General features: G+C 44.6%; 1 non-coding gene across 1 annotated transcript; it reads left to right on the top strand.

Moving 5' to 3' along the window:
• The first annotated feature begins 2,277 nt into the window (after positions 1–2,277).
• On the top strand, positions 2,278–2,352 carry Trnat-ugu (transfer RNA threonine (anticodon UGU)). The gene has a single exon. It is a non-coding gene; the product is annotated as a tRNA-Thr (tRNA).
• The last annotated feature ends 22,079 nt before the right edge of the window (positions 2,353–24,431 follow it).

The raw sequence follows: 24,431 nt of genomic DNA, 5'->3' as shown, positions 1-24,431 counted from the left end.
ATCAAAGTCGGAAACGTGATGGTACGCATTTCTCCTCCTCACACGTGGAATCAAAATAACGTTTCACCAGGCAACTCTGCTCGCCTGCTGTTTGTGTATAAGAAATCAATCGGTTGGAAACTTTCCTCATGTGAGCACGTTGTAGGTGTCGCCACCGGCGCCAACCCTGTGTGAATGCTCTGAAAAGCTAATCATTTGCATATCACAGCATCTTCTTCCTGTCGGTTAAATTTCGCGTCTGTAGCACATCATCTTCGTGGTGTAGCAATTTTAATGGCCAGTAGTGTATTACACTACCAAAGATGAGACAACTCCTTCAATTAGTTTGCCAGTTATGGTCTTTTAAACAGTGGATACATTTTTTGGACCCCTCTGTATTTCCTGTATGAGACGCTCGGGATTAGCCGTGCGGTCTGAGGCGCTGCAGTCATGGACTGTGCGGCTGGTCCCGACGGAGGTTCGAGTCCTCTCTCGGGCATGGGTGTGTGTGTTTGTCCTTAGAATAATTTAAGTTAAGTAGTGTGTAAGCTTAGGGACTGATGACCTTAGCAGTTAAGTCCCGTAAGATTTCACACACATTTGAATATTTTTTTACCACTACGACCTGATGTAGCAACTCGCCCTGCTTCTGTAAATCAAGTACCTGCACGCCAAGTCTGTTCGAAAATTCCTATCGTTCAACTCCAAACTTAGTTCCTCGTGTTCAACGCGCATTTCTGCTCTCAGGGAGGTGCGCAATTCGGCTCTTTGAGAATCTAATTTCGCACTCAAGGAAGTTGCGCAGTTCTGCAAATTATGTCTGGTTGTGATTTGCGTCTGCAACTGGCGGTGTTTGCGGGGGCTCTGCAGTCTCCCCGAAATCAGCGTGCTTTAGGGTGGCGCTGTGGGCGTCGGTTGGCGCTGTGGTGGCGGTCGCGGAACGTTGACCGTTAGCCTGGCCAAGCTCCACGCCAAGGCCGGGTTTCGCTATTTCTGGGAAAAGGGGCGTCCAAGCCTAGTCCTTCTCCGTCTGCCAAACCACATGCCCTGTTCCGCAAGCGATCTCTCATGGTAGAAGTGTTGCTGCTTGCAAAAAAAAAAAAAAAAAAAAATTAAACCCGCGCTCTCTCTGAATTTAAATTTGAATGTCGGTCGCAACCTGCAGTAAGTGGCGTTCTTGTCACCGCTACGTCTTGGCCAAGAGCGGCATACAGCAGTAGGATAGAAAATATCGTATTGCTGTGGTATATCGAGAGGTTGTAACAATGGAAAATTGTACTGAAATGCAGGAGGATCTGCAGCGAATTGACGCATGGTGCAGGGAATGGCAATTGAATCTCAATGTAGACAAGTGTAATGTGCTGCGAATACATAGAAAGAAAGATCCTTTATCATTTAGCTACAATATAGCTGGTCACCAACTGGAAGCAGTTAATTCCATAAATTATCTGGGAGTAGGCATTAGGAGTGATTTAAAATGGAATGATCATATAAAGTTGATCGTCGGTAAAGCAGATGTCAGACTGAGATTCATTGGAATAATCCTAAGAAAATGCAATCCGAAAACAAAGGAAGTAAGTTACAGTACACTTGTTCGCCCACTGCTTGAATACTCTTCACCAGTATGGGATCCGTACCAGATAGGGTTGATAGAAGAGAGAGAGAAGATCCAAAGGAGAGCAGCGCGCTTCGTTACAGGATCATTTAGTAATCGCGAAAGCGTTACGGAGATGATAGATAAACTCCAGTGGAAGACTCTGCAGGAGAGACGCTCAGTAGCTCAGACCGTTGTTGAAGTTTCGAGAACATTCCTTCACCGAAGAGTCAAGCAGCATATTGCTCCCTCCTACGTATATCTCGCGAAGAAACCGTGAGGATAAAATCAGAGAGATTAGAGCCCACGCAGGGGCATACCGACAACATTTATTTCCACAAACAATATGAGACTGGAATAGAAGGGGGAATCGATATAGGTACTCAAGGTACACTCTGCTACACACCGTCAGGTGGCTTGCGGAGTATGGATGTAGATGTAGAAGATGGTATCTGTTCTTTCGGACATGTCCGAAAGAATAGATACCACCTTCATATAGTTAAGTCTAACCTGACCTTGTTCTTCTGTGCTGGATGCACGCGCATTGCCCGAACTCTTACGGGACTCGGTAAGATTGTCTGCCGCGAGTAATGAGTGTAATGGGCAGGGGCACTACGAATGTAGTGTGTGGTCATTAAATTGGGAACGTGTGTCTCACGGGGAGCGAGCGAGGGATAAATCCCTGCAGACACCCTATCCTCTGTGCCCTTGGTGGCTCAGATGGATAGAGCGTCTGCCATGTAAGCAGGAGATCCCGGGTTCGAGTCCCGGTCGGGGCACACATTTTCAGCTCTCCTCGTTGATATATATCGACGCCTGTCGACAGCTTAGGGTCCTGATTTAATTATCATTTCTTTCAGAAAATATCGTAGCTGTGAAACCTAGTCAGTCGCGTGTCAGGTCACCAGCTTCTGGGGTTTTGGTGGAAGTAGCTGTAGCAGGTTAACAATGTAGCTCCTACTGACAATGTTCCCTAACAGATCACTCACCCGAGTAACTTCTATCCCAAGCGTCAGACTTCGTCTTTTCTGCAGGTGTTTCGTAGCCTAGTAAGGAATTGGTTTACAAAGGGGATAGTAGGGAAGCCACAGAAATCAAAGTCGGGGTAATCTGGCGAAACATATATTCAGAAATGAACAGGTGAATTCAGAGGTAGCCCTGTCACAAGTGTTCATAAATTAGAAATAATTCAAAAGCCAAGATAACTTAAATACTGTTTACTGGATAACCGGTTTCAACACACTAAAGGTGCCATCATTGGATCTGAATGTATAAACCATTTGGATATAACGATACATGAGATCAGCTGGTCTGCCTCATGTATTGTTGTATCCAAATGGTTTATAAATGTTAATCTACATTCAAATCCGATGATGGCACTATTAGAGTGTTGAAACCGGTTATCCAGTAAAGAGTATTTAAGCGATCTTTGCTTTTGAATTATTTCTACAACAGAGTGATCGCCCTACTACGCACTATGTGTTCACTGCAAAAGTATTCATAAATTGTTGTACACAAAATGTAGCCGCTGGGAGAGCATACTTACTGTAGGACGAGTTGAAAGTACACAAGGTCACTCAAAAACCCGTCTTCAGTATGAAAACCAGTCCCCAGAGAGAGTACAGAAATGAAATAGCGGGTATCACTATAACCAGAGCAACTAACCATGGGTCACGCTAACAGCAACGAGAGTCGGCAAAAATAGCCTGCTACGCTACATGCTGGTCTGCAGCGCACGTATCTTGCGGTACGGACGTAGTACTAACGTAGTCGCGACCATCGTAATTGCGGAGTGCTTCAGAAACAGCGTGAGTGGTTCCCGGATGACTAAGCCCATGCAGTCCCCAGAGCAATGGGACGCACTAGCCATTATAAATGGCGGCAACTGCCGTACGCTGGACTTCGCGATGTGCACTGCAACGGAATGGGGCTGCTGAACTGCTCATCAGGTTATTTAAAAGCTCAGACAATGAGCTACAGTAGACCTCTGCAGTACGCGAAAAGGTCCTCGTAGCCAACCCAACAGTGGTGAGACGTGGAACAGTTGCTGCTGTTCTGGCCTCCTGGAGTGGTAGAGTTCAGCCCTTCACGTTGGCTGCCCTGTACTGACGAGACATCTCAAAAGGCGAGAGAACCGTGTGTGCCTATGCCACCGCGTGGCTCCAACGACGATTTGAAATAACAGCCAGAACAGCAAGTCAGATTTCGACATCTTAGGTATTTTCTAACGGCCGGAACAGAAAGGCAGATATCGCCACCTTGGGCGTTTTCTATATGAATTAAACGGGGAATGCTACAATTACCCTGCACTCTCTAACTGATGGTCGTCTACGTAGAATATATCTCGGCAGTGTCTGTGGACTTGGGAAAATTAATTTAATGCTATTAATTCAATGATCAAGTTTGTTGAATTGCTACAGTAATTAATTATTCTGCTGATCGGTGTTAGGTATCAGTTATCTCGGAATTGTAGATGCAATTCTAATCTGTGATCAGAATTAAAGGAATAATTTTCTCTCTCTTCCTTTGTGGTAGGGATTGGTCTGGACAGATAGTGTGGCCTTGCTACGTGCTTGACAAAGTCACTGCGTTACAACATTCGCCTTGTGGTAAATGGAAATACCGTGTGGCCAGGGCCTCCGGAGGGTAGACCGTTCGCCTGGTACAAGCTTTCGGGTTGACGCCACCTCGGCGACTTGCACGTCGATGTGGATGAAATGATGATGATAAGGACAACACAACACCCAATCCCTGAGCGGAGAAAATCTCCGACCCAGCCGGGGATCGAACCCGGCCCGTTAGGTATGACATTGCGTCGCGCTGGCCACTCAGCTACCAGGGCGGACCGCCTTGTGGTAAGCCAAGCACCCAGGGCCCTATATTGTAACAAATAAGCCCTCGGTCACAAATATTAAGTCAGAAATTGACCTGGTTTCGACGCTACTATGAGCGTCGTCTTCAGAATTAGACTAACTGTACTAAAACATTAGGTATATAGTACATTAATAAAATAAAAGTTTGTACTGACTCGAAAAGATGCAGTACTTACAAATCACATATTAAAAAAGATCTCAGCATCTTTTCGAGTCAGTACAAACTTTAATTTTATCAATGTACTATATACCTAATGTTTTAGTACAGTTAGTCTAATTCTGAAGACGACACTCATAGTAGCGTCGAAACCAGGTCAATTTCTGACTTAATATTTGTGACCGAGGGCTTATTTGTTACAATATAATTCTGACCCGGTCACAGAACCTTGGCAGCTATGTTCAAAGTTTTACACTCAGGGCTCTGTTTCAAAATCGCCAGCATTCATTTTCGTTCCGCGGCTCGCTCCGAAATGTCTGTTCCGTAAGCGTCTGCGAGCAACGAGTCATTTGGGATCCGTGCGAGGGAGAGCCATAAGTTACTGCAGATGGAGGGCATTAAGGTCCAAAGCAAGGGTTCTTGTAGGGGATCCCCTGATAATTATAAAGGCCTAGATTATTTTTCTAATTGAATGGGTAAAGGAAGACTTGTACCTCACATTTTTAAAATCAAATTTGACGAGATATTATTATATCGCCGACCGGGTTTTATTAGTGTTTACTTGGATACATCTAAGCGGAGGGATTTTATTGGCTGTTCCGTCGTGTTTTCCGACATTGTCCTCAGAATAGGGCTTCCAGAGCAGTTTTCAGTTTATTATGCGGAGCTCCATTGCCACGAGGGTAATGGAGCTGATGAGGCGTCGACATTGCAAGAAATTTCTCATCTGCTTCAATTCCCACAGCGCCCTTTTTGTTATTGGATACCCAACAGACCGGATGGTACAAAATGTTCAGGAGGCTGTCATTCTCTTGGAAAGGCAGAAAAAGGAAATAATTTTCTACTGGCTTCCAGGGCACATAAGTATCCCGGGAAATGAACTCGGCTGACGCGGCTGCCAAGGCGACTTGCTCTCTTCCACCTAACGCTCGGTATTCCGCCCGCGGGAGGTTTTGCCACATACGTGACCCAGAGGATCGTTTGTTGATGGCTCAGTGGCTGAAAGGAAAGAGTAATAAGCTGCGTTCAGTGAGGCGCTTCCGACCAAGACGAGCAGAAGAAGAAGCCGTTACAAAGCTCAGAGGGGGACATTATCGATCGACACATGACTTTCTCTTACGTCACGGGCAGTCACCGATGTATCAAAGATGTGGAGCGTAGTTGTAAATACGAGATATCTTATTGCAATGCGTTTAGTAGGACGACCGGAGGGCAGACATGGGTCTCTCACAGGATCGACCTTTTAATTGGTAATGAGGCGAGTCTGATTTTTTTTTTTTTTTAAGTTTCGCGTGAAGTCAGGACTCCTCTCCAAAATATCAGCTGCGCTAATTTAGAGTGGCTTGGTCGTCCATTATTTTTAAGTAGTCACCAAGCCGCAGTAATTTGGTTCCCTTTTAAAAGGACTTATACTGGTATTTTTTACTTGGTTTTAGCTTGTTATTCCGCTATGTTCTGTCTCAATTTCATGGATGGCCTCTATGAATCTCCGGATGCCACTGCTGTATTGTAAATGTTTGTTGGTTGCTACAGATTGGTTTTAAAATTTATTGTTATTTTTAATACATTTGCACCACCGTCGTCTCTGTTCCTTGCAAGGGCTATGATGACCTCCCTGTTTAGCGCCGCCCGCATCTCGTGGTCGTGCGGTAGCGTTCTCGCTTCCCACGCTCGGGCTCCCGGGTTCGATTCCCGGCGGGGTCAGGGATTTTCTCTGCCTCGTGATGGCTGGGTGTTGTGTGATGTCCTTAGGTTAGTTAGGTTTACGTAGTTCTAAGTTCTAGAGGACTGATGACCATAGATGTTTAGTCCCATAGTGCTCAGAGCCATTTGAACCATTTTTGTTTAGCGCCCTAAAACGACTATCAAATCACAGCACCAATGTTTTCTTGTTCGTGACGGCCAGCGTTAATTCCGTAACTCTCTTTCGGTTGCTGACATACGTTGTAATTTCAATTTGATTGTTCAGTGCCAGTACTTTGAAGCACGGGGTAAAATCCACGTCTCCTCAGAGTAAAACGCGAAGTTCCGAGTTATGGCCCTAGACGGTATAATCGGGCTCGACCGACCGCCGAGCCATCCTCTGCCAGTGACATCATCGGATGCGGTACAGATGGGCATGTGGATCTCTCCCGGGACAATGTCGGGTATCTTGAGCTTGGAATCGCTAATAATCGGTCGAGGAGCTCCTCAGATGGCCTCACGAGGCTGAATGCACCCCATGTCAGCCCTTACACCAAGGAAAAACCCCTGGCAGTACCGGGAATCGAACCTGAGTCCCAGACATAGCAGTCAACCGCGTTCACCACTCAGGTACGGAGGCAGATTTCGCAAACAAAATTTGATGTTTATTCGTGAGGTTGTGTTCGGCAACCGCAGATTTTTCTTCAATCCTATTTCCCGGTGTGCAGCTAATGTTCGACAGAGTGCTGGGAAACGTTTCGGATAGATTAACCTTAGTAGTCACACGTGCTACACTGTGCAGTAATCATCATATCTATCCCCTCTTGCACTATTGCGCAAATGTGGAGCGTACGGGTCTCCTGAACACGTGACAATACATTGTAACAAGCTCAGACCTATAACACGCTAAGACCTACTACTGAATAAGACGACATCAAAGAAATCTTACGAGGTCCAGGCAGTACTAGTTCTCGTACAGCACAAGCAAATACAGACAAAACCACTCGTTATGCTTTACATTTACTAATACAAGAAGGCATAATTTGGTATGTTACTTCAGGCGAGGCAGACTCGACATTGTGTAGAGGCCCTCCCATTTGGAACAGCGACAACACGAATCGTAATTCATACTTTGTATGTTGTTTCAACTGCAAATATTTCCTTTCTTATCTTTCTATTACAAGGTGTACAATTTTGCTTCCGCCGTTTGCCAATAGGTGGTGACAACGGTAAGTAGCGGTCGAAAGAAACATAGCAGACGTCAGGCAGTTAGCTTGGACCTCGGTCAACATAACCTCATTCAAACATTAGTCGATTTGTGTTTGCATCATAAAGTTGTTCTTTGCAAAAACAGACATAATGTCTGCTGTATAGCAGCAATCAGTGATTGTATAATGTTACTTATAATCAAGACGGATTATAAGTAACATTATAAAGTTGTTCTTGATTGAAAATGTCAGTTTACGAGCCTAATTTTCATTTCGGGAGGTGTTACAGTTTTGTTTCAGTATGAAGAAAACAGCGGCTGAGTCTCATAGAATGCTCTCAAGTACATATGGTAAGGACGCTATTAGAGAAAGAACGTCTCGCGAGTGGTTTCAACGCTTCAAGAACGGTGATTTTAATGTCATAGACCGGCATAGTGGTGGAAGAGAGAATGTTTTCGAAGATGCAGAATTGGAGGCATTGCTGAGTGAAGACCCGCGTCAAACTCAAGAAGAATTGGCACGATTAGTGGGAGTGACACAGCAAGCCGTGTCAAAACGTCTCAAGGCTTTGGGCATGATTCAGGAAGATGGAACTTGGGTCCCGTGTGAGCTGAAACCAAGGGACGTTGAAAGGCGTTTGAGTGTTTGTGAGCAGTTGCTTCAGAGGCAAAAACGAAAGGGATTTCTGCATCGCATTGTGACCGGGGATGAAAAATGGGTTCATTACGATAACTCTAAAGGGAAAAACTCATGGGGATATCCCGGCCATGCTTCCACGTCGACGGCCAAACCGAATATTCACGGCTCCAAAATCATGCTCTGCATTTGGTGGGACCAGCTCGGCGTCGTGTACTATTAGGTATTAAAACCAAGTGAAACAATCACAGATGCTCGTTATCGGACGCAATTAATGCGTTTGAGCAGAGCATTAATAGACAAACGGCAGCAATACAGCGAGAGGCACGATAAAGTGATTTTGCAGCACGACAACGCTCGACCTCACGTTGCAAAAGAGGTCAAAAAGTAATTGGAAATGTTAAAACGGGAAGTCCTACCCCACCCGCCGTATTCTCCAGGCATTGCTCCCTCTGACTATCACCTGTTTAGATCGATGGCGTATGGCCTGGCTGACGAACACTTCCGATCTCATGAAGAAGTCACAAATTGGATCTCTTCGTGGATCGCTTCAAAAGATGAACAATGTATTCGACGCGGGATTCGCATACTGTCCAAAAGAGGGGAGAAAGTAGTGGCCAGCGATGGAAAATACTTTGAATGATACGTGTGTAACCAATTTGTTTCATTAAAGCCTCAAATGTTGGGGAAAAAACGGCGGAAGCAAAGTTGTACACCTTGTATTTTCTATATATACCATCCTCCACTTTCTTTAACAAGTTGTCCACCCACGGTAGCTGAGTGGTGCAGGCGCCGTAGCTCAGCGCGCTCCGTCAGAAGGTTAGATGCCTCTGCAATAAAAAAAACTGAGTGAATGGATCAACGAACTTGAACGCACGTCGTAGGACGTCCGCCCCGAACAAATAGAACAAAATATAACGAACAAAATAAGACGAACTATAAAAAAAAAAAAAGTGGTCAGCGCGACAGACTGTCAATCCTAAGGGCCCGGGTTCGTTTCCCGGCTGGGTCGGAGATTTTATCCGCTCAGGGACTGGGTGTTGTGTTGACCTAATCATCATCATTTCATCCCCACCGACGCGCAAGGCGCCGAAGTGGCGTCAAATCAAAAGACTTGCACCAGGCGAGCGGTCTACCCGACGGGAGGCCCTCGTCACACGACATTTCATTTTAACTAATTTGCTTTTCTTTGTAGTTTGTTGTTATTACTTTTAATTGTTCAAAACGATATTTGCAAGTAATATGAAACACTATACGAGGTGTGGCTAGAAAAAAACCGGACTAGTACTGGTGAAACAATAAAACGAATGCAATAAGGCTGAAAGTCGCGTGGCCTGTCACGTGACTCTCGCTCCGCCTACTGCTCGAGTTTCATCTGCCTCCTGCACTCAGTCTGCCCGTGGCGTCTGTTTTAAGTAGTTGACGTTTTGTCTGTGCGTCGGAAAATGTTGAGTGTACAGAAAGAACAGCGTGTTAACATCAAATTTTGTTTCAAACTAGGAAAATCTGCAAGTGAAACGTTTGTAATGTTACAACAAGTGTACGGCGATGATTGTTTATCGCGAACACAAGTGTTTGAGTGGTTTAAACGATTTAAAGATGGCCGCGAAGACACCAGTGATGACACTCGCACTGGCAGACCATTGTCACCAAAAACTGATGCAAACATTGAAAAAATCGGTAAACTTGTTCGACAAGATCGCCGTTTAACAATCAGAGCAGTGTCTGAGTTAACAGGAGTTGACAAGGAAAGTGTTAGGCAGATTCTTCATGAAAGTTTCAACATGGACAAAGTGTGTTCCAAAGTGTCTCACAATTGAACAGAAGGAACGCCGAAGAATGATTTGTTCTGACATCCTGGAAAACGTTGAAAGTGATCCCACCTTCTTACAAAATGTTATTACTTGCGATGAATCGTGGTTTTTTACTTACGATCCCGAAACTAAACGCCAATCGATGCATTGGAAAACTCCTGGTTCTCCACGACAAAAAAAAGCACGAATGTCAAAATCGAAATTCAAGGCAATGATGATTTTTTTTTTGACATCAAAGGGATTGTGCACATTGATTGGGTACCAGAGGTACAAACAGTGAATCAGCATTACTACATTAGCATCCTGGCTACCCTACGTGAGCGAGTACGGAGAAAACGGAACGATTTGTGGAGAAAAAAGTCATGGATCCTTCACCAAGACAATGCCCCAGCTCACAGTGCGTTGTCAGTGAAGACGTTTTTGGCAAAACACAACATTCCCATCTTAGATCATCCACCCTACTCACCTGATTTGGCCCCCTGTGACTTTTTTCTTTTCCCTAAAGTCAAGTCAGCTTTGAAAGGAACTAGATTTGAGACTGTTGAAGCAGTAAAAGAAAAAGCGACGGAAGTAATGTATGGACTTACCGAAAATGATCTGCAGCATTGCTATGAACAGTGGAAAATTCGTATGGAGCGGTGTAGAGACCGAGGAGGAGAGTACATTGAAGGAGATAACATGAAATTGTAAATAATTGTAAATAAATGTTTTTTCCAGCATCAGTCCGGTTTTTTTCTAGCCGCACCTCGTATGTCATTACAAAAAAAAACAAAAAAAAATGTGAAGTGTACGACCTGTTTTTGAAATATTAGACAACAGGTCTTCAAACGTGCAATAAACGCAATGGAATGAAATGAAATGTTACGCAGCAGCTTGTATTCGTGGGAGTGACAGAGGCGGCCTTGTCCCAGGGTGTCGCCCGCCTGCGACTGCGCGCCAGCCGACACTCGATGCGTCTCTCATCCCCTGCAGCAGTGGCAGCTTCCACTGTTTCCCAGTAACATCCACACTGGCCTCTCTCTGTTGTTTTTATTTGTCTCTGCCTCGTTCCGAGCGCCGCTGCAATTCGACACGGCGCTTTCAGCAATATGCATTACATGCCCTGCCCCAGTATATGTGCAAGCCGACACCCTCTAAAATGATATGTGCAAAATACAAATGTACTGGCGGCGTAGCGACTCAAATTTTACACGGAAAAAGTTCGGAGTATCAGGAAGCCCACACTCTTTGTTTAGGCATTTAATATCGTATCAAAATTTCTCAACCATGTTTCAGATGCCCATTTTCAGCCAACCTCTGGTTGCTATTGTGCCGATGACTTACTGCTAAAGTTCATCAGCTAGCTGAGCTGGTAAAGAAAAATATGCCATCAAATAACATCCCACGGAGGGATCAAGTAATGGTTCCTTCATGTAAGATTCATAAAGAATACACGCAATTTTCATCAGGTTTCCTGTGTTCGCAGTTTCTTATCGTGACAAGGCCAATCAACAGATTGTGTGTTACTCTCCCCGTCCATCCCGCAGCTCTGGACTCCCCTGCAAGTACGATGACTGCGGCAGCCTTGGTCGAGAGCAAGACGGTGCGGTGTAAATATCTATGGTCTGAACGCAGCACACAGCACACGTCACAGGATAGCCACGTGACTTCAGTATAATGCTGCTGGGTTATACTTTCTCCTACGTACGAAACTTCAGTACGACACGTATCTACACTCATGCCCATAAATTAAGGATAATGCTTATACATGGTGAAACGACGCTCTGGTTAGCGGTTTGCGGGTTTTAATCACCTGGGGGTATGACCATGCGGTGCATTTGACATATGGTCGTCGCACGGTGGCGCTGGCAGCAGTCACATACGAAGAGGTGTGTTGGTGCATGTCGGAGTACGGCGCAGCGAGTAAGTGTGCAGACGTTTTCAGACATGCTTATGGTGACTGTGTGTTGAAAATGACACACATATTGATGGCGTTATGAGGGGTAGAATACTAGGGCGACTGGAGGCTGGTTAAACACAGCAGGTCATAGCACGGGCCCCCCGCGTGCCACAAAGTTTGATCTCAAGATTATGGCAACGATTCCAGCAGACAGGAATCGTGTCCAGGCGTTACAGTACGGGACGTCCACAGTGTACAACACCACAAGAAGACCGATATCTCACCATTAGTGCCCGCAGACGGCCACGGAGTACTGCAGGTAGCCTTGCTCCGGACCTTACCGCAACCACTGGAACAGTTGTCTCCAGACACATTCTCAGATGACTGAACAGACATGGTTTATTCACCCAGAGACCTACAAGGTGCATTCCACTGACCTCTGGTCACGGGAGAGCCTTGTAAAGCCTGGTGTCAAGAACACACTGGAACAGTGGTCCCATGCTTTGTTCACGGACGAGTACAGGTACAGTCTGAACAGTGATTCCCGCTGGGTTTTCATCTTGCGTGAACCAGGAACCAGAACCAGATTTTTTTTTTTGGTCATCAGTCTGACTGGTTTGATGCGGCCCGCCACGAATTCCTTTCCTGTGCTAACCTCTTCATCTCAGAGTAGCACTTGCAACCTACGTCCTCAATTATTTGCTTGACGTATTCCAATCTCTGTCTTCCTCCACAGTTTCTGCCCTCTACAGCTCCCTCTAGTACCATGGAAGTCATTTCCCCATATCTTAGCAGATGTCCTATCATCCTGTCCCTTCTCCTTATCAGTGTTTTCCACATATTCCTTTTCTCTCCGATTCTGCATAGAACCTCCTCATTCCTTACCTTATCAGTCCACCTAATTTTCAACATTCGTCTGTAGCACCACATCTCAAATGCTTCGATTCTCTTCTGTTCCGGTTTTCCCACAGTCCATGTTTCACTACCTCAAATTAAGGCCGGTATTTGATATTAGTAGACTTCGCTTGGCCAGAAATGCCTTTTTTGCCGTAGCAAGTCTGCTTTTGATGTCCTCCTTGCTCCGTCCGTCATTGGTTATTTTACTGCCTAGGTAGCAGAATTCCTTCATTGACTTCGTGACCATCAATCCTGATGTTAAGTTTCTCGCTGTTCTCATTTCTAATACTTCTCATTACCTTCGTCTTTCTCCGATTTACTCTCAAACCATACTGTGTACTCATTAGACTGTTCATTCCGTTCAGCAGATCATTTAATTCTTCTTCACTTTCACTCAGGATAGCAATGTCATCAGCGAATCGTATCATTGATATCCTTTCACCTTGTATTTTAATTCCACTCCTGAACCTTTCTTTTATTTCCATCATTGATTCTTCGATGTACAGATTTAAGAGTAGGGGCGAAAGGCTACAGCCTTGTCCTACACCCTTCTTAATACGAGCACTTCGTTCTTGATCGTCCACTCTTATTATTCCCTCTTGATTGTTGTACATATTGTATATGACCCGTCTCTCCCTATAGCTTACCCCTACTTTTTTTCAGAATCTCGAACAGCTTGCACCATTTTATACTGTCGAACGCTTTTTCCAGGTCGACAAATCCTATGAAAGTGTCTTGATTTTTCTTTAGCCTTGCTTCCATTATTAGCCGTAACGTCAGAATTGCCTCTCTCGTCCCTTTACTTTTCCTAAAGCCAAACTGATCGTCACCTAGCGCATTCTCAATTTTCTTTTCCATTCTTCTGTATATTATTCTTGTAAGCAGCTTCGATGCATGAGCTGTTAAGCTGATTGTGCGATAATTCTCGCACTTGTCAGCTCTTGCCGTCTTCGGAATTGTGTGGATGATGCTTTTCCGAAAGTCAGATGGCATGTCGCCAGACTCATATATTCTACACACCAACGTGAATAGTCGTTTTGTTGCCACTTCCCCCAATGATTTTAGAAATTCTGATGGAATGTTATCTATCCCTTCTGCCTTATTTGACCGTAAGTCCTCCAAAGCTCTTTTAAATTCCGATTCTAATACTGGATCCCCTATCTCTTCTAAATCGACTCCTGTTTCTTCTTCTATCACATCAGACAAATCTTCACCCTCATAGAGGCTTTCAATCTATTCTTTCCACCTATCTGCTCTCTCCTCTGCATTTAACAGTGGAATTCCCGTTGCACTCTTAATGTTACCGCCGTTGCTTTTAATGTCACCAAAGGTTGTTTTGACTTTCCTGTATGCTGAGTCTGTCCTTCCGACAATCATATCTTTTTCGATGTCTTCACATTTTTCCTGCAGCCATTTCGTCTTAGCTTCCCTGCACTTCCTATTTATTTCATTCCTCAGCGACTTGTATTTCTGTATTCCTGATTTTCCCGGAACATGTTTGTACTTCCTCCTTTCATCAATCAACTGAAGTATTTCTTCTGTTACCCATGGTTTCTTCGCAGCTACCTTCTTTGTACCTATGTTTTCCTTCCCAACTTCTGTGATGGCCCTTTTTAGAGATGTCCATTCCTCTTAAACTGTACTGCCTACTGCGCTATTCCTTATTGCTGTATCTATAGCGTTAGAGAACTTCAAAAGTATCTCGTCATTCCTTAGTACTACCGTACCCCACTTCTTTGCGTATTGGTTCTTCCTGACTAATGTCTTGAACTTCAGCCTACTCTTCATCACTACTATATTGTGATCTGAGTCTATATCTGCTCCTGGGTACGCCTTACAGTCCAGTATCTGATTTCGGAATCTCTGTCTGACCATGATGTAATCTAATTGAAATCTTCCCTTATCTCCCGGCCTTTTCCAAGTATACCTCCTCCTCTTGTGATTCTTGAACAGGGTATTCGCTATTACTAGCTGAAACTTGTTACAGAACTCAATTAGTCTTTCTCCTCTTTCATTCCTTGTCTCAAGCCCATATTCTCCTGTAACCTTTTCTTCTACTCCTTCCCCTACAACTGCATTCCAGTCGCCCATGACTATTAGATTTTCGTCCCCCTTTACATACTGCATTACCCTTTCAATATCCTCATACACTTTCTCTATCTGTTCATCTTCAGCTTGCGACGTCGGCTTGTATACCTGAACTATCGTTGTCGGTGTTGGTCTGCTGTCGATTCTGATTAGAACAACCCGGTCACTGAACTGTTCACAGTAACACACCCTCTGCCCTGCCTTCCTATTCATAACGAATCCTACAACTGTTATACCATTTTCTGCTGCTGTTGATATTACCCGATACTCATCTGACCAGAAATCCTTGTCTTCCTTCCACTTCACTTCACTGACCCCTACTATATCTAGATTGAGCCTTTGCATTTCCCTTTTCAGATTTTCTAGTTTCCCTACCACGTTCAAGCTTCTGACATTCCACGCCCCGACTCGTAGAACGTTATCCTTTTGTTGATTATTCAATCTTTTTCTCATGGTAACCTCCCCCTTATTCACCCAGAGACCTACAAGGTGCATTCCACTGACCTCTGGTCACAGGAGAGCCTTGTAAAGCCTGGTGTCAAGAACACAGTACATGGTCACTGGAACAGTGGTCCCATGTTTTGTTCACCAGATACCAACTCCTTAATGTCCCTGAAAGGGACCTGTATGGAGGTCGTGGTTTGATGGTGTGGGGTGGGATTATGATGGGTGCACGTAAATCCCTGCATGTCTTTGACGAAGGAACTGTAACAGGTCAGGTGTATCGGGACGTCGTTTTGCATCAGTATGTTTGCCTTTTCAGGGGTGCAGTGGTCCCACCTTCCTCCTGATGGATGATAGCGCACGGCCTGTTCTGCAGACCTAAACCCTGTCGAGTACGTCTGGGATCCTCTCGGTCGACGTATCGCTGCACGTCTTCAAACCCCTACGACACTTCAGCAACTCCGACAGGCACTGGTGCAAGAATGGGAGGCTATATCCCAGCAGTTGCTCGACCACCTGATCCAGAGAATGCCAACCCGTTGTGCGGCCTGTGTACGTGCGCATGGCGATAATATCCCATACTGATGTCAGGGCACATGCGCAGGAAACAGTGGCACATATGTTTCGGGACGGTTTTCTCAACTTATCACCAATTCCGTGGACTTACAGATCTGTGTCGTGTGTGTTCCCTATGTGCCTATGCTATTAGTGCCAGTTTTGTGTAGTGCCGCGATGTGTGACACCACATTCTGCAGTTATCCTTAATTTATGAGCATGAGTGTAGTTTTTAACATTTGGTTATTAATAACTGTAATTATGTCATTGAAATGCTTGACGACCCGAAAAGTTATTTTTCACAGATAAGCATCACGAAGGTCTAATTATGGTTAAAATCAAAGTGAGAGGTGCTGCATGCGTTGAAAAATATCGAGACAGTATGATGAGTTAAGGTAATTGGGAAAATTCCTGTGACCGTACGGCGATATGTTTAAGAGAAAAGCGCAATAATGTAGGAGTGTGATGACAATCAATCTATCGAATGTGTATGCATTTTGAGAAATTTTCATCTGCTCATAAGATATGTACTTGACAGTCTGCGTTATTACCACAAGATTACACGTAACTCCATATAGTTGAGATTCTTTTAAAGTAGTCACAATAGGTAAAATTACCGTTGGTACCTGAGACGTGGAGAATGAGTGTGTCCGATTGATATTTTAGTTTCCCCAAGGATGAACGGGGATTAAACATACGGTATCAGAAAGTAAAAACTGAAAAATTTCGGCCCTAAAATATTTAAAAATGTCATAAATCGCTAATGTAGTACATGCTCAGTAGGGAGGTGATATAATACTTCGGCGTTTGCATGCTTTGCAGTAGGACGAAAATGAATATAATAATGATAACTGCACAAGGAAAAATGCCCTGCCTTGCAAGTGCTGTGCCGGTTCATTTGGAAGGTGAGAAAGTGGAACAAGGGGCTTTTTCAGAATGAGATTTTCACTCTGCAGCGGAGTGTGCGCTGATATGTGTGCTTCGGTAGCTCAGTTGGTAGAGCACTTGCCCGCGAAAGGCAAAACGTCCCGAGTTCGAGTCTCGGTCGGGCACACAGTTTTAATCTGCCAGGAAGTTTCATATCAGCGCACACTCCGCTGCAGAGTGAAAATCTCATTCTGGAAACATCCCCCAGGCTGTGGCTAAGCCAGGTCTCCGCAATATCCTTTCTTTCAGGAGTGCTAGTTCTGCAAGGTTCGCAGGAGAGCTTCTGTAAAGTTTGGAAAGTAGGAGACGAGGTACTGGCAGAAGTAAAGCTGTGAGTACCGGGCCTGAGTCGTGCTTCGGTAGCTCAGTTGGTAGAGCACTTGCCCGCGAAAGGCAAAAGGTCCCGAGTTCGAGTCTCGGTCGGGCACACAGTTTTAATCTGCCAGGAAGTTTCAAGGGGCTTTTTATCTATGAATTTCAGAAACTTATTCTGTCAACGCTGTACACAATATGTGAATAATTTTGCTGTTTCTGCAAGAGTGTCTTACACTCCAAATCTATTGGTTGTTCTGTGTTATCGCTGTTCTTATGCGACACTATGGCTCCAGTACCATGTTGTGGCATTTCAGTTGGAAGGGTCAGGAACTCACCAGGTGTGAATGTCCTAAGCGTGAGACTGACCTCAGGTATTGTTTCAGTGTAAGCGTGCTTTTTGGCACTTGTGAGACTAAATGAACGTAACGAATTTCTTCCTCAAATGATTCAATGGATGCGTGAGGTGAGCTGCCTGGGGAATGAACTTTGGGTAGTCACTTTTCCCAGAAAAGGCTGCAGTTCCTTTAAGTTTTTGGAACCGTTAGCATCAATGTGCTCTGCTGTTGGCATGATAGTTTTGCTGCTCAACACTATAGACTTACTGTTTTTCTTGTAAATTTGGGATTACATCCAAAAACGTAACCTCGAAATATGCCCTGAAGTGAAATGCCCTCTCATATATATATATATATATATATATATATATATATATATATATATATATATATATATATATATATATATGTTTGGCTCCATCAGTTCATAAAATAATATGATCTGACTGAATCATGAAGGAAATATGACAAAACAACATGACTAACTTACTTTGCACAACGTATATATAATGCGCGTAACTAAATTTTTAACTGAATTGTATTAGTCTTACTAAGTTGTTATGAACATAAAAATTCACACGAATAATCTGCAAGCAACTATGCTTGTAGCATAGTTGCGTGAAATGGACATACTTGGTCCAGTCTGTTAGCGTAAATTTAGGGTCCTAAAACCTGAAAATTCATTGCATAGAGCAACCACACTTTTATACATAAATAATAAACTGTCAAATTCCTCAGCAGCTAAAGCAGACGACTTACATTCATTTCTGTTAAAGCATCGACAGAAAAGGACAAACGTGTCTAAGACAGTTATGTTTGCAGAAACCGACAGCTCGGAACATACAGGGTGACAATTATTCAACTATGTGAAATAAAATTGTCATAACATGTGAATGGTATGTGTTAGGACGTTAAAACTGTACGATTGGCCGGGGGGCATGATGTGATTTAGTATGTGCATTGTTGTTTGGATTAGCGACGAAGTCCACTTTCATTTGGATGGGTTCGTCAGTAAGCAAAATTGGTCCGTCTGGGGGGACTGAGAATCCGCATTTCGCTATTGAGAAGTCTCTTCACCCTCAATGAATGTGCAATGCCCAGTGAGGATTAATCGGTGCCATATTCCTTGACACCACGGCGTCTAGCGAACGGTATGTGAGGGTTTTGTAAGATGATTTCATCCCCATTATCCAAAGCGACGCTGATTTCGACAAGATGTGGTTCATGCAAGACGGAGCGCGACCCCATCGGAGCAGGAGAATATTTGATGTCCTGAGGAGCACTTTGGGAACCGCATTCTGGCTCTGGGGTACCCAGAGCCCACTGCCATGGACCTTCATTGGCCGCTATATTCTCCGGATCTGAACACATGGACTCGTTTTTGTAGGGCTTTGTTAAAGACAATGTGTACAGCACTAACCCCAAAACAGTTGCTAAGCTGAAAATAGCCGTTCAGTAGGTCATCGACAGCACCGAAGTTCCGACACTTCAGCGGGTCATGCAGAATAACGCTATTCGTCAGCGTCACATCATCGCCGACGTGCCAGGCATATCGAACATGTCATAACCTGAATCCGAATATCTGTAGCGACGTTTACATGTTTAATAAAGTGTGTGCACGTCGTAGTTTGTAACTAATGTGCGTTTTTTTCATATAGTCACCCTGTATCTTTGCAGAGTGTTTACAATTTAAGACCATGTGAAAGAAGTGTATTGTTGAAAGTTGTGAATGTGAGAAACGACTTTCAGCACGTGCCCTAAATATTGAACGGACGGTAAAGAACTTGCTTTTCTCCGAGCTACAGTGGAGCTCGTTGTCTGGCAGCCGCTGAAATAGTGTTCGGAAGTTTTGCAGGTGTTCTTCCTTGTAGCATCTCTCACTCAAATTCAGACAAATAGTTTATACACTTTGTAATGGCTTGATTCAGTTGCTTTTCGTTTCTTTGGAAACTCTTGTACTGATACATTCCTAAAGGTGTGTTTATTACCAAGAGTTTCTGTGTGCCTGCGTCTCGAGGTAGCTCCGAGTACACATCACTTAAGTCACAATCTTTGATAAGTATTCCCTCCCACCCTGCAGTTCATCCTCCATGAACTTTCCTAAAAGCTCCTCTGATTGAGGAAATCGCTAAATGTCAATATCACTTTGTGCGTCAAAATCATCGCAAATTATGATTGCTTTCCTTATGATGGCCATGGGTTTCGTGTACTGGCTTGTTACTTTCAATTCACGTAACGTGTCTAATTCAGCCTTTACTTCGTCCCACATTGCGAAGAGGGCAGATAGTGCAAGACAAAATGTAGACACGGCGGCCTGTTTGAGTGAAATGTGTGCTAAACCCTTTGAGTTTATCCATAGTTACTTGGAGTAACTTGATAATGCTATAATAACGATTCTAAATCCTGGAATTGTACCGAGTCTGACATCATGTTCACTCTACCCAGTACTTGGAAACCAAATGCGGTGAACCGATCTAACCTAAAGTTGATTAGAGCCGACGAACAAGGTGAACTACTGTTGCACATTCTTGTATTTTTCCGAAGAGTGATTTTCCTTCTCAAAGCAATCTTTTGCCAGCTGTATCGGATAACCTCTCTCTGTGGCCGCCGTAGACAGGGGTAAACCAGACACTGCCGATTTCCTACTTAATCAAAGAAACCACTGCCCGCGTGTCAAGCTTGAATTGGATCGTAGGACCACTGATTTTCAACTTACTCGAGAGTTTATTAAGTGCTTCGACGTGTTCTGCTGTCACTAGAGTTAAAGCGGACACCGTTTGTTGACGAAGTTCTGCCGCCCTTAGTATTGGCGAACTCTGGCGTATCGGCACACTACTGCCAAGTGACCCCGCTTGAGGCATGAGTAACATATGTCGAAAAACTGCAGAACTGCTGACGCGACGCTCTGGTGGGTGCAACAGTCTGGAAAAAACACAATCATCAATGGGGGCGAATACTACTGCCTCTGTGTTCTGCTGCAGATACAGAAAGGGAGGGCTGCCTATCTGTACGCCTCTTTCCGGGTAAAATGTTCGACGCAGTGGGGGAACTCTTCTTGTTATCTAAGGAACGTAAGCCATTTATGGACGCCACCTAAGTTGCGTCTGTTTGCTAAATCTATTGAAATCAGCTTGGGAGGAAAACACTGCCTTGCTCAGGAGGCACACCCAAAGCCTCATCTGGGGGACTAACTTGTAGACGCGTAACGGAGAGCTGAGCTGTTTGTCACGTACGTGATAACAAATTCTGAGCAGCTGTATACGCTTCAAAGGTTTTGGCAGTATCTCCGTATGACTTTAACTCGGAGTAGGTCGATTCCAAAGGTCTAATCTGGACATCCTTGACTGAAGAATCAGGCTATTAGACACATTAGTTCATTCAACACTGCATTTCCGGGCGAGCCCTTGCAAGTCCGCTATCAAAGACGCATAGGACCGATCACTACGCTTCCCGCATTGGTTAATTGGCAGTCTCGCTGTCACAGTATTTCTTTGGTGGCAGAAAGGCTCACTAAGCAAATTACACAATACGTTAAATTGTAATGCTTCAGAGTCCGTGCTCGTCGCAGCTTTTGCAGAATCTCGTGAAGACTACTACTACTGCTAAGTAACACAGCACTCTGGCTGCGGAATCTGGTATGTTTTCTATCTTGCAGTACAGCAAGTAGCTTACCTACCTGTTTATCGTGTCATTCAAACAGCGAATACTGGGGCGCGGATGGAGGCTGCTCCACAGGTGCTCGTCCAGCCGAACGCATGCTCACGTTTCTCATCACCTCAGGGTTTTGCTTCATCAGCTCTTGCTCTAGTTGTTGTTGCAGTCGCATTTGGTCCTGCCGTTGTTCCTGTTTGATGCTGCCGAACCACCAGACACTTTTATTTCTTGTCCTGGACGAAAATACACTCGTCAGCATAATGGTGGGTTCTTTCAAATGTTCAAATGTGTGAAATTCCTAAGAGACCAAACTGCTGAGGTCATTGGTCCCTAGACTTACATGCCAGTTAAACTAACTTACGCTAAGAACAACACACACACCCATGCCCGAGGGAGGACTCGGACCTCCGCGGGAGGGGTGGGCCGGCCGCTGTGACCGAGCGGTCCTAGGCGCTTCAGTCTGGAACCACGCGACCGCTACGGTCGCACGTTTGAATCCTGCCTCGGGCATGGATGTGTGTGATGTCCTTAGGTTGGTTACTTTTAAGTAGTTCTAAATCCTAGGGGACATGACCTCAGATGTGAAGTGCCATAGTGCTTACAGAAATGTGAACCATTTTTTGGAGGGGTGGGTTCTTTATTTTACCGTGAGAGGAGAGCGAGTGGACACAAGAATAGATAAAATATTAGTCCCCTTTATTACAACATAGTCAAGAATAATTACTTAATTTAGTACATTTCCACAGGAATGTCATGAGTATTTGGAACCCTCTCTGAACTTCAACTTGTCACTTGATACAGACAATATACAAGTCTCCCACTCAGAGTGCATTTCACAATAATTTTCACACACCACAGTGTTCTGTCTAACACACTACGTAAGCTGGCAATAATTCTGCACCTAACAAGCACTCGTCCACATAAACTACTGGCCATTAAAATTGCTACACCACGAAGATGACGTGCTACAGATGCGAAATTTAACCGACAGAAAGAAGGTACTGTGATATGCAAATGATTAGCTTTTCAGAGCATTCACACAACGTTGGCGCCGGTGGCGACAACTACAACGTGCTGACATGAGGAAAGATTCCGACCGATTTCTCACACACAAACAGCAGTTGACCGGCGTTGCCTGGTGAAACGTTGTTGTGAAACCTCGTGTAAGGAATAGAAATGCGTACCATCACGTTTCCGACTTTGATAAAGGTCAGATTGTAGCCTATCGAGATTGCGGTTTATCGTATCGCGATATTGCTGCTCGCGATGGTCGAGATCCAATGACTGTTAGCTGAATATGGAATTGGTGGTTCCGGAGGGTAACACGGAACTCCGTACTGGATCCCAACGGCCTCGTATCACTAGCAGTCGAGATGACAGGCATGGCTGTAACGGATCGTGCAGCCACGTCTCGATCCCTGAGTCAACAGATGGGGACGTTTGCAAGACAACAACCATCTGCACGAACAGTTCGACGACGTTTGCAGCAGCATGGACTATCAGCTCGGTGACCGTGGCTGCGGTTACCCTTGACGCTGCATCACAGACAGGAGTGCCTGCGACGGTGTACTCAACAACGAACCTGGGTCCACGAATAGCAAAACGTCATTTTTTCGGATGAATCCAGGTTCTGTTTACAGCATCATGATGGTCGCATCCGTGTTTGGCGACATCGCGGTGAACGCACATTGGAAGCATGTATTCGTCATCGCCAAACTGGCGTATCACCCGGCGTGATGGTATGGGGTGCCATTGGTTACACGTCTCGGTCACCTCTTGTTCGCATTGACGGCTCTTTGAACAGTGGACGTTACATTTCAGATGTGTTACGACCCGTGGCACTACCCTTCATTCGATCCCTGCGAAACTCTACATTTCAGCAGGATAATGCACGACCGCATGTTGCAGGTCCTGTAGGGGCATTTCTGGATACAGTAAATGTTCGACTGCTGCCGTGGCCAGCACTTTCTCCAGATCTCTCACCAATTGAAAACGTCTGGTCAATGGTGGCCGAGCAACTGGCTCGTCACAATAAGCTAGTCACTAGTCTTGATGAACTGTGGTATCGTGTTGAAGCTGCATGGGCAACTGTAGCCGAACACGCCATCCAAGTTCTGTTTGACTCAATGCCCAGGCGTATCAAGGCCGTTAATAGGGCCAGAGGTGGTTGTTCTGGGTACTGATTTCTCAGGATCTATGCACCCAAAATTGCGTGAAAATGTAATCACATGTCAGTTGTAGTATATTTGTCCAATGAATACCCGTTTATCATCTGCATTTCTTCTTGGTTAGCAATTTTAATGGCCAGTAGTCTACTTTGCCGTGATCTACAACCACAATTAGGTATCATGTGATAGGTTGTACACCGTATATATGAATATATAAAGGAGACAGACATTGTCACGTACGCCTTGTAAATAACTGTTAACGCTTATTGCATGAAAGGTGATGGGGTGTCTTTATTATCAGAACGACGTAATGAATGATTGCCTATGCTAGTAGACGTTGGAACAACAGTGGAAATGAAACGGCAGGCGGAACTCAAGTCCTGGGTGGAAGGCCCACACAGGTGTGGTGGTCCAGCTCCACATAGGAAGTGCCAAGACGGACAGTCTAGACACCTGAGTGCGATGACACAATACAGTGTAAGTGGGCTGCTTCTGTGTTGGCAGCGCTGTGTAGCGCTTTGCATTGGATCTCTGACTGCGCTTTCTTTGTAAGAGACTCTGTGGCTGGTCGGACTCGTTGTTGGAAGTTAATCGCCAGTAGTGTTGGGCAGTTGGAAGTTAGTCGCCAGCAGTGATGGAAGTACTGTTGGGCAGTTGGAGGTGAACAGCCAGCAGTGATGGATGTTAGATGTGAGAAGTTAGCATTGATGGAGGGTAGGGTCTGAAGTGTTAGCGTAGGCTAACGATCTATACATGTTCGACTTGGAGACTGAATATTATTCATGATTATATATCTTTGTACTAGATGTCAATGACGATTTATGTTTGTATCTGCACTGGATGTCACATTATTAAGGTAAAAAGATACATTATTTGGTTTGCAACAAAATCTTTCCTTTGCCAACCACATGCCTATTAGTAGTTAGTGGCTTTGGTAGTTAGAATCTTTTATTTAGCTGGCAGTATTGACGCTCGTTGTATTGCAGTAGTTTGCGTAATGAAGATTTTTGTGAGGTAAGTGTTTAATGAAATGTATAGGTTATTGTTAAGATTTCTTTTTAGTCAGGGCCATTCTTTTGAATTAATTATTTGAAGTTAGGTTATCTTTTTTTTTTTTTTTGAGCAGTCAGATTGCGTTGCACTAGAATATTGTGGGTCAGTGTTGACATGATAAAAAAAACTAAAGAGAAAGTAGGTTCACTTGCATTCAATTTCACTCAGCAGT

Source organism: Schistocerca nitens, chromosome 1, assembly GCF_023898315.1.
Source record: "Schistocerca nitens isolate TAMUIC-IGC-003100 chromosome 1, iqSchNite1.1, whole genome shotgun sequence".
Lineage (NCBI taxonomy): Eukaryota > Metazoa > Arthropoda > Insecta > Orthoptera > Acrididae > Schistocerca > Schistocerca nitens.
Note: the sequence above shows the minus strand (reverse complement) of the source record. Positions and strands in the feature narration are given on the sequence as shown.